The 15,727-nt window shown below is 40.2% G+C and overlaps 1 non-coding gene across 1 annotated transcript; it reads right to left on the reverse strand.

Annotated features, from left to right (window-relative positions):
* Window positions 1-3,606: 3,606 nt before the first annotated feature.
* Window positions 3,607-3,712, reverse strand: LOC141635918 (small nucleolar RNA R71). Its single transcript, XR_012540571.1, has one exon. It is a non-coding gene; the product is annotated as a small nucleolar RNA R71 (small nucleolar RNA).
* Window positions 3,713-15,727: the final 12,015 nt, after the last annotated feature.

Consider the following 15,727-nt stretch of genomic DNA (forward strand, 5'->3'; position numbering starts at 1 on the left):
GGGCATAAGCGATCCTAGCCATGTAGTATTGCATCGGAATTTGGTACACATTCAAACGTACTTCTATAGTTTGACCGCGAGATATAACATTCTAAGTACCTCTAAATGTTTTTACATAATTATAATTTGATCCAGTAATGATTAAATTATGGTTGTTATTCAAAAGAAGGAGATTTTTTGCATCATTGAGTTGATTATGCAGAGTAGATATTATTGTTTTCCTTAACCAATTGAAAAACAAACAGGTATTAATGAACAAATATTCTAAAAACCATCAGTCCAAGTATCATATATATAAACTTAATATTGGTTTTATTTTCCTAAAAAAATATTTTATTAATCAAACACTCTTTTATTCTTAGGTCAATATTATGTTAATGAGAATTATTTGTCGGTCATGCGGCATACATAAAATCTTAGACATGAACGATGTACTATATGTCTATATTCTATTTTATTATGAAATTTATCACACATTATTTTAATATCCATGCAACGCACGGGTAAGAAAACTAGTCAATACTAAAAAGAGCATCCTTAATCTCCTTACCTAGATGGGCTTTATAAGAGAAACCTGCTCAGATTCCGAAACACAATCCCCTTTCTTAATGAACTCAAATTCCAGGTTCTGAACATCAGTTTGTTTACCAAGGAGACTAGAATAATAGTCTTGGAAGGCATTTTTGAATTTATCCATGCCTTGATAAAGATTCCTACTTTGTCTTTAATTACTCCAATATACTGCAGATGTTTTCTTTCTGTTGCAAAGAAATATTTAGTACAAGTATCAGAGCATTGAGAACGAGTGAGTCTTTGCCCTTTGAAGCAGCATAGAAATTTCAGCCTTCTTGAGCTTAGTATATTTTGCAATACATTCCCTTTCATCCTGAATGAGACTAGGAGAAAAAGGATCATGAATGAGTTTATTCTGGCAAGCTATAAGTCTGAGTTTGGATTTCTTTATTCTAATAGAGATATTACTAAAGTTGTTATGGTGTAGTTGTAGGTGGGGATGGAGTTTAAAATTAAATTTAATATCAAACACATTACTAAAATAAAATCATACATTATTTATAACTATAAAATATATATTTTATTAATTTTAAATAACGTGTCCCGTGTCCTAAATTTCATGGGATGCCGCATCACGTGTTCGTGTCCGTTTTGGTACTACCTAGAACATCAACTTGAAAGATGGACTAGATTGATTAGTGATATATGATTATTTAGTCATGTTTCTCCCCTTCTTTTCAATGCGTTTTGATCGATTTTGAGACGGTTTATATACCTTTTGTTTGCCTTTTGCATACTATCTTCTCGTTCTATGAGTTTGTGTCTCACCTTGTAGGATTTGAGATGAAAATGAAGAAACGGGAGCAAGCAAGGAAGATTTGAAGATAGCATTGGAAATAAGAGGAGAAGAAGCTGAAGACAATGTCTCGGCCAGTTGGCCGGTAGCCGGTTGGCCGGCTGGGAACACTCCCATTGAGCCAAAGGAAGAGAAAAGGAATAAAACATATAGGAGACTCCCAGCCGGGTGGACCACTGGCAGCCGGCCCACCGGCCGTGCGACCTGATGGTATTTAGGAGATTGATTTTTGAAGAAGAAATATAGGGGGGCTCCCAGCCGGGTAGCCCACCGGCAGCCGGTAGCCCGGCTGTGCACACCTGAAGACTCCAAAATTGAAGAAAACTTACAGAAGACTCCTAGCCGGGCAGGACACCGATGGCCGGTCCACCGACTGGGACCCCTTCTCCGCATTTTCAACTCCTTTGTAATTTTTGACCTAATTTTCGTGTAACCTATACATACCCATTCCTTAATTTCATTTGGAAACAATAATGCCCTAGATCTCAGAATATTTCCTATTTTCATGATAAGTTTTCATAATCAAGTTTTAATCTTTCCTTAATCATTCCTTAATTACTCTACAATTTAGTTCAGATCTAGCCTAGTTCAATAGTTTACCTTTGTTACTTGGGTTTGTAAGTGAAGATTTTAAAGAAATTCTTCCATTTATTATTCCAAAGGGTCCATCTTTCTTAAGTGTTAGTACAATTTCTTTCCTTGTTCATTTTAGTTTTCAATTATTTACATTTCTATTTCCATCTTTAATTGTTGTTTGAATTAACATATTGTTTATTGTTGTGTTTGTGTTTCTCTTTTCAATTGTTCACATGTCTCTTGTTAACATGAGTGAGTAGTCCTCCCTAAGGTTTAGGGGGATCTCAAGTAAGGGTTAGATGTTGTGAATTGATTGTTAACATTTATATTTTGGGTGATTTATTGGTCTTCATAAGCATGCATAGAAGTTGTTTGATGAAATATGTGATTGAAACTTTACATCTTTTATCAATATATGCTTAGTATTTCTTTAAATGAGACTTCTTAGGGATGTTTGGTAGTGTGTTTGTGATGAATTGATAATCAAAGTGAGAATTTTGTGTTCAATTTTAGGAGAAGCTAAGAAATTAGTCCTTAATCCTAGACCATTAATTACCCATAACTTGTTAACACAGTTTCTAGTCTACCTTGTTTGGGTGAACCCGAATACCCTAGTTTTAATCAATTATTTACGTTTCATACTTTCATTAATCTTGCTCTGTTTTAATTATAATTATAGTTTAGTTAATCACATCCACATCTCTTTTATTAGACTAGAATAAGATTTGAAACCAACCGAGTACAAATCCCTGCCACTTCTGTTCGACCCCGATTACCACTTGTTTTTAATTGGGTTTTTATAAATTTGTTTGGTGTGGGTTTCACGACAAAACTCATTCATCAAAATGGCTCTGTTGTCGGGGATGGCGTTAGATTGTACTTAGTTAGTTAAGAGTCTTAGCTTTAGTCTTGGTGTCTTTTATTTGCTTGTTTGAGTAGTGTCTTGTTTCTTGTAGAGTGATTGTGCTATTGCTTATCCCTAGTGCCTAAAAACATTAGGAGACTAATGATTTGTTGAAGTGTATGACTAGAGGAACAAGGAATTCTTTGCTTAGTGACCCAGAACCGGAAAGGCTTTTTCGAGCTTTACGGAGTAGGACTTTAGGAAGGGTTCGGATTACCTCCCAAACTTCCTCAAACCGAGCAACCACTATCACCCAAACGCACCTTGAAACCACTATACAAGAGCAAACAACCGTCACCATTGATCCATTCGTAGAAAATTCTTTCCACAATCTCCAAATCCCAAATACACCACCTCAAACACCACAAAATACACCTCTTATAAATCCTAGAATGGCGGCCTTACGAGACCATAACCGACCAAATCACGATGACACTTTCGCTCCAATTAACTTCGACATCTTAGCCCCTAACAACTTTGAAATCCACCTCGCTCAAGTTGGTCTAACTGAGAAGGATAGCTTTGGTGGGCACATTGATAAGGATGCACATGCCCACCTTAGAAAGTTTAGAGCAAGGTTGCAATGATGAAGCGCAATGGAGTGTCCGAAGATACTTTGAGATTGATGTTATTTTCGTTCTCTCTAAGGGACAAAGCGGATCGTTGGCTAAACGTTCATGCACCAAACACATTCACCACATGGGACGCCTTAGCCAAAGCTTTCCTAGCTAAATACTACCCATCCTCCAAGGCCGCTATGCTCCGAAACGAGATAACCACTTTTCAACAAGAAGATGGAGAGTCTCTAGGGAAATCTTGGGATAGGTTTCAAGACCTCCTTCACATTGTCCACATCATGGGATTCCGGCTTGGTATATCACCCAAACGTTCTTTCAAACATTGCTACCAAGGACTAAAGAGATGGTGAATGCCTCGAGATGAAGAGGGTTCGGCCCTCATCAAGAAGATGGTTGACTCGGAAGCTAATTATGGGTCAAGAGGGAATGTTTTGAGTAGAAGTAGCCTGTAGATACCCATATCCGTCACGGTACTGGCATTTATAAGACTCCTGACAAACACCCGATGATGATAGGACGTTGATGTATGAGCGGGATAAAACCCGACTGATGAAATCAATGGAGTTCGACTGATGATATAAATCGAAATAAAAGTGTCTTTATTTTGATTAATTTTTATAAGGTCTTTAATGTTTTATTTAATTAAGATTAATTTAAAAGTTTATTAGAAAAATATCCTTTTTAACAATTGATTTTAAATGAGATGCATTTTTGACTAATTGATTTTTAATCAAATAATTTCATATTTATGAGTTTTTATTTTGATTATTTATCGTTTGTTTATTTGTTTTAAAATGACTTTTCAAAGCGATTTAAAAAGACGATTTTTAATCCGATTTAAACCCCACTTCCACCTAATCCACTAACCTATCCTTTGGCCCGATTCCCCACACCGTTTCACCATTCCATAGCCTTCAAAAAGCCCCATTTCTAGCCCAACCAGCAGCAACCAAACATCGCACTCTCCTTCCTCACACCATATCCGTATTCAGGTTACCATCACCAAAACCCGCTCCATTTCGATCCGACTTCCACATATACCAATACCAGAACCCATGATCATTTACCATGACCTATTACCTTGCCTTAATGACACAGCTGTTGATACGTCTTTCGTGCTGTACCTATCAAAAATAAACTAAATAAACTAACTATATAGCTAGGGAAGTCAGGTCGATCTCCTCAGGGAGGCAAGATATCTGTAAAGCAAGATCTAAAAAAAAAAATGGAAGAATAAACAACCCAAACTTTTTATTATTGTGTTGGATCCCCAATTAATCCTAGTCCGTCTATTTGGTCACAAATGGGGGGGGGGGGGGGGTTGTTTGAATTGTTTTCTAAACTAAAGGTTTAAAGGAAGAGAAGTAGAGAAAAGATCAGTAAAAGCAAGGAAATAGATTAAACTATCAGATAGAGAGGGATCATGTCAGGAATTCGGTTCACTACGGTAGTCCAGTGACTCAACTGTAAACAACTTAGACAAACTAATGCGAGACAGATATGAGAAAGGTCCTTTCGGTCCACTTTCTATCCTAAATTACCACTAACTTAACTTTCATCCTCGTCAGGGTAGTCTACTGTTCATAGCAGGCCTATTTAGTCCAATTTTTCGATCTAGGATTAATATTAGCCAGATTAAAGGAATGACTCAGAAGCGTGCACTCAACTAAGTCGGTAAAATACAATTAAATTGCTATGGTGACATGGTCTCACAATTAACTCATCTAAACTATTCACTATATCGTCACATTCCTACCGTAGATCCCCTAATCCCAACATGAATTAGCTTCAGCTACTCATATTTCTATTAATACCAAAACTAATAACAAACGATGAATCAACAATAAACATAATGAGATGATGAATAAAGTGCATAAAAGTAAATTAGAGCAAAGAGTAAATGAAACTAAACAAGAAATTAAAGTAAGCAAAAGAGAGATTATTATTAAGAAAAGAGAAAGGGATTACAATCGTACGAATCCGACGTAAAGAACACAAAATCCGAGCAAAATAATCCCGAGAACAAGGTTACAGTGAATAGGGAAAAGTAACGCAGTCTTGAATATTAGATAAAAGCTAAGTAGTGAATAAAATCTGATACTAATGACCTAGCTAATGCGTGATTAAATAGGAAAATAACTAAGTTTATCGAAATAAAACAACTCACGGGCTAATTAAAGCCCATGACAGCAGAAACCACTCGATCGAGTGGAATAAAACCACTCGATAGAGAAAAACTCAGGACAATCTACTCGATCGAGTAGAATAGTTACTCGACTGAGTAACTCTCTTTTCAGCACCTTTGGATCGAGTAGAAAACTACTCGATCGACCAACTGGGACCATAAAAACCATTCGATCGAGTGGTTAAACTACTCGATCGAGTCTTCTGTCTTCAATTCAGCTCAAGTCCATGCCTGACTGCCTCGTAATCCATGCCTTCACGCTTCCCAATGCAATATCTCACTCTGGAAAATCCCGTCTCCTCAAATGCATGCAAAAAGGACAAAAAAGGGTACGATTCCACTACTTTCGCGTTCATTTCTACAAAATGGACAAAACGAACCAAAGTAGCGAATTCGGGGCATAATACTATATAAACAGTACAAAAATGCATAGAAATACGTGCTGAAATAGGCTAAAAAGACTATATAATATGCACGTATCAGCTGTCGCAACCCTATCAAAAATAAAACCAACTGGCTCTAACTAATGCAGCAAAGGCAAGTCGGGTATCGTATCCACAGGGAGGAAGTCACTATCTACTTGTTATTCAGTCTATCTATGGTCACAAAGCAAGGGGGTTTGAGTTGTTTGAACTAAACTAATGAAGTGCAATAAAAGCAAGGATTGGAATAGGAGATTAATAAGATAGAGAGAAATATGCCAGGATGTCAGCTAAAGGTAGGTCAGTCGGTCTGATGTGAGAAGGGTAAAGAAAAGGTCCTCTCGGTCCGCTATCCGCCCTAAAATACTACTAAGTTAGCTTTCACCCACATTAGTGTAGTATATTGTCCATAACAGGTCTATTCATTCCAATCTCTCGATCTAGGTCTGAATTTAATCGAATTAATTGATTCAGTTGCATGCATTCAACCTAACAATTACAGTTATATTGCTATCAAACAATTCTCACAACAAACCTCTTAAACCAATTAGAGCATCATCATTTCACTATAATGGATCCCCTAATTCTAGCATTAAGAGATTAGCTACGCATAATAACTAATAAAACAATAACAAAAGATATAGCAAGAACAAACATAATAATAAGAGATGTGCAAAAGAGAAATAGATGAAATAGAAGGAGAGTAAGAGAAAGATTACATAGAACGAGATCCGGAAAAATAGAGGAACAAAGTAACGTTGAACAGGGAAGAGTTTTTCTGGTGAAAAGAATTGCTTCCTAAACCTAATGACGTCTCTTCTATTTATAAGAGAGACATTTATTAACTTCAAACGATAATTAAAATATCAGAATAAATAAGTCCACGCAAGAAAAGCCCACGTCAGATAAAGAACCACTCGATCGAGCACTCTGAGACTCCTCGATCGAGCAACTCCAACCAGAAACATCTCGATCGAGTAGATTAACCACTCGGTCGAGGAACCTCCAAAATCCACCTTTTGATCGAACAAAGAAACCATTCGATCGAGTACTGTTCCTATTCAAAAGCATTCGATCGAACATATAGGCAAGCAAAAGTGCTCGATCGACCAAACTACCACTACACCAGCTCATTTGGACGTTGAATTGCTTCCAAGATGACTTCACGCTTCTCGAGGCAATAGTACTTCCGCTCCAAATCCACCCATCTCCTAAATGCAAGCTAAAGGGACAGTTCCCGGTTAAATTCCGCTTCTTTTAGGTCTATTCCTGCAATTAAAGCCAAACAAACCAAAGTAGAGTATTCGGGGAATTTCGTAGCCTAAAACTACGGGAACCGCATAAAAATACGTGCATATAATACTTAAAAAGGCTATATAAAATGCACGTATCAAATCTCCCCAAACTGAACCTTTGCTTGTCCCCAAGAAAACTAAATGCAACTAACTAATGGAACAGGATAAAAACTCAGAGCCAGCTACAAATGCCCACTTAAACTAGTTTAACGCAAGCAAACTAACACTTATAACAAAAACTGTCAAATGCAAACGAGTTATAGGATGTCTATAACAAAGCTGAACCGTCGACCTTGCAAGACCTTTGATAATGGACTCTCTCATGAAGCAAAAGGGTAAGCATATAAATGTAAGAGAGAAAGAAATATAGTCGCTCACCTAAACTATGACCCACATAAGCATGCATGCAACTAACATGATAGACAATTCTAACTACTGTACATACATTCCAACCAAACAAGGTCCGTCACAGCCGAGGGCTTACAATAGTATGGAAAAGTGAGGTAATGGGTAAGAAAAGGCAAAATATTTTGGGAATGTGAGGTTAATAGCCACGCTAGCTACCTAATCAGAACCAAATGAACCATATCCGATTCAAAACCATTAGAAATAAGCACAGATGCCCTTGGTTGGCATACAACTGCTCACTCAACCAAAAACATACTCCTCATAAGATCAAAATAAAACATAGGAGCAAAACCGAAATTAACCACTCTTTTTTTCAATTTTTCTTTTTCTTTTTATTTCGGTTTTTTTCTTTCTTTTGATTTTCTTTCCTTTTTTCATTTTCAACTTCTTTCATCATTTCATCCTCCTTCTTCTTCATAAATTACCAACTCCAAATCATCAAATACAAACCAAACTCGGCACGATAAATTATATACCGCAAAAACATACATTAAACTAGCTTGACAAGGCAGGCTAAATTTGGATGTAGTTAAGGGTCAAAAGGAAAATTTGGCTAAATGTGGAGTTTAATGGGTAAAAATAAAAGAAAAAGGGAATGTAAGCACCTCCCTGCATGTGACACCAACCACTAACCCGAATGTATGTAGGCAAAAAGTAATTTAATTTCATATATGTGCAAATTAATGTTACATGTGATGCAAGGAGTAACTGTAACACCCCCATACTCCAAGTGCCTTACCAGGACCACCCAGGTATGAAGACATTACCATCTCGGTTACCCGAGGCAATGATAATCAAATAAAAATGAAGAAACAACGTTTAATTATAAATACTTAGCGAAGAGTTACAATTCTCAAAACCAAACCAAAAGTACGATACATGTTCTCAAACTGACTGTTCTAACTGAAATGTAAATAACTAATAAGCTACAGCGGAAGACTCCTATCATCATGTCGTGGCAATCCCAGCTATCCCAGTACTCATCTCAATACCTGCTCAATATCTCGCTCACCATCCCGAATGGATCACCGCAGTTTACAAAAGAACACCGGGTCGATACTAATCACACAATTCAAGATATACTAACAAGAAAGATAAACAGACACTTAATCATCACACACACACACAATCACGCCAAATCCAATCATCTCAATCACGATCCCACTTTGGACCCATTACCACGCCATGGGGGGACCGCAGCCGTACCCACCAAATCCCCGCTCCACATAGTGAGCGATAACCCTGTCCATTAATGTGCACATCCCTTCTATGGCGGGTTCCACAGAAGGCAAAACTAGGGCGTGAAGCCACTCCCGCAAGTGACCCCACTCAGCCGAGGACACGCCTCGAGAACCACAGACAACAATCACAAACACAATCGCAATCACAACCGTCACAATACAATTACTATATCAACAATCAATCTCAACACATCAACCAATATCCCATTATGGGACTAATACTGAGTAGGAAATCCTACCTGTAAGCACACAATCGACGGTCTCTCTTCTTTGAATCAAAAGCTTTCTCTATGAACCCTCCTCCTATCATACAACACATAAAGGCTACCAAATTACATACTACACATAAACCCCCAAATTTCTAAATTAGGGTTTAACCAAATTAAAGGAAGGACAATAAAAAGGGTACATAGATCTTACCCTCGACGCAAGGAACTCAACGGTATAATCAACGCTAAGAACTGACCTTCCAAACTCCGGGTATTGCTAATAATGCGATTAGGATGAAGAACTTGCTTGCTTTCTCTCTTAAACAATAATTTAGGTTTTGCAAAAGTGATTTAGAATAATGACGACAAAGCTTATATACCTTAATCGCATAATTAACAAAACCCGAGGAAACTCCCCAGTAAACCGGCTACTCGATCGAGTACCCAAGGTACTCGATCGAGTACCTTTCGATCGAGTGCCCCAACTACTCGATCGAGTACCCAACAGTCGAAACTTTTCTAAACGCAACTTACCCTTACTCGACAGAGTAAGGCCTACTCGATAGAGTACCCCAAGACTTATAAATACGGAGTATTACAGTCTTCCCTCCTTAAAAGGAACTTCGTCCCCGAAGTTCAAACCACTACTAAACAAAGGTACTCCCATAACATTCCCGACTCAATAATCAAACAAAATTCAACATAAAACATGTTACTAACCCAACTCATCCCGACAAACATCCCGACACAACATATAAAAGGGGTATAAAACTCTTAAAAACTGTTCGCGATCATCTCCTACCCCCCTAAAAGAAACAAGGTTACGTCCCCGTAACCATACATACCTGATCAAAAAGGAAAGGGTAACGCTCTTTCATAGCCTCCTCTGGCTCCCATGTAGCTTCCTCGGTCTCGTGGTTAGACCAAAGGATCTTGAGCAGAACTGTCTCACCATTCCTAGTCTTTCTAACCTTTCGGTCTAGAATCTGTTTAGGCACCTCAAGATATGATAAGGACTCATCTAGCTCTAAGTTCTCGGCCTCTAACACATGTGACGGGTCACTCACATACTTCCGCAAATGCGCGATACATGAAACACATTATGCACTCTCTCTAATGCAATTTGGTAAAGCCGGACGATATGCAACTTCCCCAACCCGCTCTAAGATCTCATACGGCCCTATAAACTTCTAACTTAGCTTGCCTTTCTTCCCAAATCTCATAACCCCACGTATAGGAGACACTTTCGGAAGAACCTTATCCCCAACCCGAAACTCTATATCCGTGATGTAGATCTCGCATAACTCTTTTGTCGATCTGAGCCGCTCTCATCCGTTCCCTGATCATCTTAATCTTTTCCACCATCTCATGCACCATCTCTGGTCCTAAAACCACTTTGCCTCAAAGACTATCGTCCCAAAGTTGGACTCCTACATCTTCTTCCATACAAAGCCTCAAACGGTGCCATACTAATACTAGTGTGATAGGCATTATTGTAAGAAAATTCTATCAAGTCCAACCTCTGCTCCCAGCTACCACCATAATCCATCACACAAGCTCGCAACATATCCTCAAGAGTCTTGATTGTTCTCTCAGTCTGCCCGTCTGTCGCAGGATGAAATGTTGTACTCATCTTCAAAGTTGTTCCCAACGATTCCTGCAACTCCTTCCAAAACCTCGATATAAACCTCGCATTTACGCCGGACACTATGTCCTTAGGGACTCCATGTAACTTAAGCACGTTCTTTCGATAGGCCATAGCCAGTTGTGCCTTAGTCCATGTATCTTTCATTGAACAAAGTGAGTGACTTGGTCACCGATCCACTATTACCCAAATCATGTTGTTACCTTGTTGACTCTTTGGCAAACCCACAATGAAATCCATGGAAATGGATTCCCACTTCCACTCAGGTACCTCTAAAGACTGAATCTTCCCTTGTGGTCGTCGCTGTTCCCCTTTAACTCTCTGGCATGTCAAACACCGGACACAAACTCAAATTGTCTCTTTCTTCATCCCAGGCCACCAAAACGTGTTCTTCAAATCCTTGTATAGCTTGTCACCACCCGGATGTACTGAATATGGTGTGCAGTGTGCCTCTGTCATGATAGTCTTTTTCAACTCCTCATCATTAGGAACACACCACCTACCATCAAACCTCAAACTACCATCTGTATGAATAGAAAATCGGGACACAGTCCCTTTCTCCACTCCGGCTCTCCACTCCACTATCTTAGGATCCAACGCCTGCTTACCTCGAATATCATCATAAAACTCAAGTCAGTCTTTGTCATATCACCCATGGCATCTTCTTTCTGCATCATATGTATCCCAAAGCTCGCTACCTCATCTCTCAGCCTCATCAAAGATAGAGCTGTACACAGAGAATGTACACTCTTCCTACTCAAAACATCAGCTACAACATTGGCCTTCCCTTCATGGTAGATGATTTCCATGTCATAATCGCCAATCAGCTCCATCCACCTCCTCTGTCTCATGTTCAACTCCTTCTGAGTGAAGATGTACTTGAGACTCTTGTGATCAGAAAATACCTTAAAGATTGCTCCATAAAGGTAATGTCTCCAAATCTTGAGAGCAAACACCACAGCCCCCAACTCCAGATCATGAGTAGGGTAGTTCTCCTCATAAGGCTTCAATTGCCTAGAAGCATAGGCAATCACTTTACCATTCTGCATCAACACACATCCCAGCCCATTCTTCGAGGCATCTGTATAAACCTCAAAGTTCTCGGTCCCTTCAGTAATGCTAAGACAGGGAGCGTGGGTCAAACACTCCTTTAATGTTTGGAACTCCGTCTCACAACTCTCATCCCAACGAAACTTGTTCTCTTTCCTCATCAACGCTGTCATAGGTCTAGCTATCTTGGAGAAATCTTTCACGAACCGTCTGTAGTATCCAGCTAAACCCAAGAAACTCTTAACCTCGGCAACATTCTTTGGCGCTTCCCACTTTGTCACTGCTTCTATCTTCGCCGGATCCACAGCTACCCCATCTTTAGAGATCACATGCCCCAGAAAAGCAACTTTCTCTAACCAGAACTCACACTTGGATAGCTTAGCATACAACTCATGATCCCTCAAAGTTTGCAACACGATCCTCAAATGCTCCTCATGTTCCTCCTTAGTCTTAGAGTAGACTAAGATGTCATCGATAAATACCACTACAAACTGGTCCAAGAACTGTCTGAAGATTCTATTCATCAAATCCATAAACATTGCCGGTGCATTAGACAACCCAAACGGCATCACCACATACTCATAATGGCCATACCTCGACGTGAAAGCTGTCTTTGGTATGTCCACCTCTCTAATCTTCACCTGATGGTACCCCGACCTCAAATCAATCTTAGAAAAGACTGATGCACCACTCAACTGATCAAACAGGTCATCTATCCTTGGCAAAGGATACTTGTTCTTTATCGTCACTCGGTTCAGCTCCCTGTAATCTATGCACAACCTCAAACTCCCATCTTTCTTCTTCACGAAAAGAACTGGTGCTCCCCACGGCGATACACTTGGTCTAATGTATCCCTTCTCTATCAAATCATCCAACTGCTTCCTAAGCTCCTCCATCTCCTTAGGACCCATGCGGTACGGTGCCTTAGAGATTGGCCCTGTCCCTGGTTTCAACTCAACGGTGAAATCTATCTCCCTCTTTGGTGGCAACCCCGGAATCTCGTCAGGAAAAACATCGGCAAACTCCCCACCACCGGTATCGCATCAACCGTCGGACTCTCTATCCGGTCATCTCTCACATGGCACAAGATCAAAGGACATCCCTTCCTCAGATAAGACTTCAAGGTGACAGCTGCAATCAACTTAACTTTCGGTTTGACTAGAAACCCACGATAAGACACACTAACACCCTTAGGACCTCTTAAAGACACTTTCTTTTGATGACAGTCTATCTTAGCTTTATACTTTCCTAACCAATCCATCCCGACTATCATCTCAAAACCGTCAAAAGGAAACTCTAGCAAGTCTACAGGTAGATCAACTTGCCCAACTATCATAGGTACATCTCTGAACAATCTCCCACATGATACAGACTCACCCGAAGGTATAAAAACTCGCTCACTAACAGACTCATATACCCTCAAACCCAACCGTTTAACATGACTCGAAGACACAAACGACTGAGAAGCCCCCGAATCAAACAAAACAAAGGTAGGAATACCATTTACAAGAAAAGTACCGGTGATAACGTGTGCATCTTCCTCAGCTGCTTTCTTCTTCATCATGAATAACTTGCCACTGGTCTTCTGCCCACCTCCCTGGACAGTACTGGCTGATGTGGTCGGCTTAGCACCCGACCCTTGATTGTTGTTGTTGTTCGTTGGTGGTTTCTGATAAGAATTACCGCCGTTGCGGTTGCCTCCACTCTGCAACTCGACTTCCCGGTTTGGCCATGATCCAGCCCAGTCATTGCTCGCGAAGCTCTGTACAGGTCTCTGGAAAGATCCCGGTGCACTTGTGCACTCAAGTCTCTTGTGGCCTACACCACCACTGCTATAGCAGGTCACTCCCCAACTATTACTCACACTTCCACGGCCACGCCCAAAGGAAGCCCCAGCAATGAACCCTGACCCAGAAGAAAACCCCTTAGACTGATTGTGGTTGCCTTTCTTGTGATTAGATTGGCCACCACCCTCGCTCTCAGATTTCCTCTTCTCACCACCTAACCTCTCCCGAGCCATCTCCACCAACCTCTCGGCTCTCCCCCCCTCTCATAAGCTTCCTTAACATTAGTAAGGACTCCCACGGGTAACTTATCCATAATCTTAGGGGTCAACCCCCTCTCAAACCTCAACGCCAGGTTCTCCTCACTCAAACCCATATCCTCAGCATACCTAGACTTCTCATTGAATTGCCTGTAGTACTCGGCCACAGACATCTCAGCGATCATCTTAAAGCTGTCAAACTCTTCCCTCAACTTACTCCTCACATGTTCCGGTACAAACTCCTTCCTTAAAGCCCTACGAAACTCCTCCCAAGGTATAGCAGGTAACCCTTGGTTTGTATATATCTCCTTAGCACTCACTTTCACTGTATCCCACCACTTGCCACCGCCTCCCTCGGATAGAACGCAGCTGTTCCACTCTCATCTCATCGGACGGTGAACCAAATCTAATATGTTCTCCATCTCTCTCGACCAACTATCAAGAAGGTTAGGCTCCCCAACTCCCTTGTACTCTTTCGGGTTAAACCTCGCGATATAGAGGCTGATTTTAGAATGATCAACCTCCTTCTCCTTATCCATATCCTTATCCTTCCCCACAGTCTTTAAAGCCTCAGTGAGAGCATCCTGATGCTCCAACATCTTAACGATGTCATCTATGTTCATAAGCTCAGCTCTCGCGTACAAAGCAGTCTTCTTGGGCGGCATCTTGAAACTATATATAAGAAAGGGTAGACATAAACACACGTACTAAACCTCAAAACATGAAAACACGCTGCCCAGAACCTACTCGATCGAGTTCCCACACACACTCGATCGAGTAACGGGCTACTCGATCGAGTGCCCAACATACTCGATCGAGTACCCAAACATCAGACCCCAAACAGACCTTCTGATCTCTTACATACTCGACCGAGACCCCCTACTTGATCGAGTACCCCTAGTTACTCGATCGAGTACCCAAAAACACGATTCTGGACTCAAAATCATCAAAAACCCACCCGATCAAGTCAGTCCCACTCGATCGAGTCATGCCAATTCAGAAACGCTACCCGCATGCTATATCATATGCTAACATGCTAAACTTAATAAAACCACATATTATATCATAGCTAAACATGCTACGCATCTTTTCATACGATCTACGAGATCATTTCATCATGTTATTAAACGCCACATTGTAAAACATCCAACATGTTATCATTCCATCAACAAGTTTCCATATATCATCACTTTTCTTTCACATTCTCAACTTTCTACTTCAACACCCAACAATCACACACACTTCATCACATTCACTCACAAGTTAACCAAACAACACATACAACTTGACAAACACTACCCCATGTGACCGGTTCAAAATTGTAGGGCAAGTTCGCGACTTTAGGACGTCTCCCAAGCCTTTGCATTAGCTCCTACAACCTTTACCCGGGTTCATTTTAGTTGACTCCCTATGTTCATTAGGTTCATTGGTTACAGGTTTCAGGATTGTTGCTCTGATACCATTTGTAACACCCCCATACTCCAAGTGCCTTACCAGGACCACCCAGGTATGAAGACATTACCATCTCGGTTACCCGAGGCAATGATAATCAAATAACAATGAAGAAACAATGTTTAATTATAAATACTTAGCGAAGAGTTACAATTCTCAAAACCAAACCAAAAGTACGATACATGTTCTCAAACCGACTTTATTCTAACTGAAATGTAAATAACTAATAAGCTACGTGAAGACTCCTATCATCATGTCGTGGCAATCCCAACTATCCCAGTACTCATCTCAATACCTGCTCAATATCCGCTCACCATCCCCGAATGGATCACCGCAGTTTACAAAACAA

The sequence above is a fragment of the Silene latifolia genome, chromosome Y (genome assembly GCF_048544455.1).
Source record: "Silene latifolia isolate original U9 population chromosome Y, ASM4854445v1, whole genome shotgun sequence".
Classification (NCBI taxonomy): Eukaryota; Viridiplantae; Streptophyta; class Magnoliopsida; order Caryophyllales; family Caryophyllaceae; genus Silene; species Silene latifolia.